The sequence below is a fragment of the Lucilia cuprina genome, chromosome 3 (assembly GCF_022045245.1).
Source record: "Lucilia cuprina isolate Lc7/37 chromosome 3, ASM2204524v1, whole genome shotgun sequence".
NCBI lineage: Eukaryota > Metazoa > Arthropoda > Insecta > Diptera > Calliphoridae > Lucilia > Lucilia cuprina.
Window position 1 is genome coordinate 39,380,435 of NC_060951.1, and position 3,129 is coordinate 39,383,563.

Below are 3,129 nucleotides of genomic sequence, written 5' to 3' on the forward strand. Positions count from 1 at the left end.
AGTTCAGTTCTAGTTCAGTTCTAGTTCAGTTCTAGTTCAGTTCTAGTTCAGTTCTAGTTCAGTTCTAGTTCAGTTCTAGTTCAGTTCTTGTTCAGATCTAGTTCAGTTTATAGATCAAATTATCGATTACCAATTTTAATGTTTTTATTTTATAGAAATTTGTTATTATTTCTTTTCTCAATAAAAAATCAAAGTTAAAGAAATTGAGAACTAAAAACCCTTTTTTATGTAAGTATTGCAACATCTACTAACCAACTGCATAGTAAAGTATGAAAATAAAACGGATGCCAAAAGGATAATATGCCAAGTTTAGAAGAGAATTGTCTATGTATTACACAGCTAACTACTAAAACACATACACAACAGATTGATACACATACAGTCACATTAAACTATCTAGTCATTATGAATAAAGGCGAATGTATTCAATTGAAGACGATGAGGCGATGACGACGAGAACATCGTGACATATAGTATTTTCATTCACAACACATTCTACTACATTCCCTTGGAGACTGGTGCCGTCGAAACTAGGTTAGTTATCCAATATCAAACGAACCAAAGAACCTACTAACCAGTCAGTCATCTCTGCTAGTAACGGAATACTTTTTGAAGCGTTTAATGCCACTAAACTCTGAGAAGGCTGCTGCATTTTGTCAAAAGTTTTTCTTTTTTGTGTTGTGTTTAGTTTATGAAAAAGGAAACGGCAAATTCTTGTGTTGGCTTTTTTTATATTTTATGTGCCGCCAATGCGCTTTTGGTTTGATTTAAAAACAAAATATTATGCGTTCCAGTACTTGTCCAAAAACAGTGAAGGACAAAAAAATATTATGGAAAATTTAAATTTATATGTTTATAAAATTTAACTTTTTCTTTATGTAAAATTTGCGAACAAATCTCTGTTTATTGAAATGTCTAGTTCAATGTTTAATTTAAACAAATTTTGCCATCAATTATGATCAGTTCAAAAGATCTTAATTTTAAATTTATGAAGTATTCGAAAGATATTCTGTTTGCATAATAATTAAAGAAAATGGAAGATCAGAAGAAGAAGAATTATATCAACGATACATTTTCACTTTTTAGAAAAACGTTAATCATTTTTATCATCTAGAAATATAACGATCACGTTTCTCTTTATAAAAAAGCTAAAGAGCAATGTTCGGTTAAGGAAAAATATGACTTACTTCCTGTGTTTATAGGTAAATTACGATCAATTTTTAATTTATGAAAAATGTTCTCTTTATAGAGAGTAAAATTAGAACGAAATTTTCATTTTTATATTCCTCATTGTTTCTATGTAAAAATGTATATGTATGTTTACAATATGTTAGTGTATGTACGCTATTCACTTGATAGTGACATGTCGAAAGGATGCAGGAGGCAGCATTCTAAAAATGCATATATATGTATATGCGTAGTATTTATGAAATTTTTGTTATGGTTTTATTTTAACTTATCAAATTGTAAATATCTTTACATCTCTTAACACTCACACACAAACACAACTTAACATTCATAAATATGCACATATATGTCCTTTCACTCGCATACAACATAAAAGTCATATAGAAAGAGTTTTAGTTTTACCATTTAGTATCCTTTATCCTTGAATGCTTTTATTATTATTTTTTCTTTATTTGTCTTTTTTTATGGCCTTTTTACTTGAATACCACTTAGATTTCGTAATTGGAAATTTTATGGGAATTTAATATTATAATTTATGGTAATTTTTCTCATTATTTTCCTGTTTGTGTGAAACTATACCCCTCCACATATGAACATACAAAATTGGTAACCTATATATTTTTTGCAGAATTTAATACAATTAACCAGTAGTTTTATAATTTATCTTATTTATTTTTTAGATTTAATACAAATTTAAGACATTATTTTAAAATTTTGCATAATATTTTGAATATAATTTATAGTCTTATATTATTTTTTTGCAGGTTTTATTTCTTGCATTCTCGTAGAGGTAATAAATCATGTTTGACTTTGATTACTTAAAAAACGTTAGTAACCGTAAAGAGTAAATTTATTTCTACATAGCATCGGAATCATATATGTTTGTTAAGAAATTACACTTAGAGGAGTCAACGATTTAAAAATTCGCAAATTGTTAGTTTTCTGATTTTAAAAGAGCATTCTAATACTGTTTTCTAAAAACTAATTCATATACAGAAGTTTGCTTGATTTCAAAGATTTTTTGTAACTATATGTATTACCAGTCACCCAGTATTACATTATTATTCATACCATTTTTTACATAAAACTCATATATAAAATATTTATTTTAGCATAAGGTTATCTATTTTTACGTCAATCTTTTAGGGATTTAGTTGACTTTAACATATTGTTATGTTTAAACTTATATTATAAAAAATATTCTTATAGTTGCAGCTTTTTTGTTTTGCCAAACTGTGCAGAGGGCGTATAAAGCAATTATGGAAGGGCACAAAAAATCATTCGAAATTAAAAATAAACTAGAACTGAACTAGAACTGAACTAGAATTGAACTAGAACTGAAGTAGAACTTAATTAGAAATGAACTAGAACTGAACTAGAACTGAACTAGAACTGAACTAGAACTGAACTAGAACTGAACTAGAACTGAACTAGAACTGAACTAGAACTGAACTAGAACTGAACTAGAACTGAACTAGAACTGAACTAGAACTGAACTAGAACTGAACTAGAACTGAACTAGAACTGAACTAGAACTGAACTAGAACTGAACTAGAACTGAACTAGAACTGAACTAGAACTGAACTAGAACTGAACTAGAACTGAACTAGAACTGAACTAGAACTGAACTATAACTGAACTAGAACTGAACTAGAACTGATCTAGAACTGAACTAGAACTGAACTAGAACTGAACTAGAACTGAACTAGAACTGAACTAGAACTGAACTAGAACTGTACTTGAACTGAACCAAAACTGAACCAAAACTGAACTGAACTAGAACTGTACTTGAACCAAACCAAAACTGAACTAGAACTGAACTAGAACTGAACGAAAACTAAACTAGAATTGAACTAGAACTGAACTAGAACTGAACTAGAACTGAACTAGAACTGAACTAGAACTGAACTAGAACTGAACTAGAACTGAACTAGAACTGAA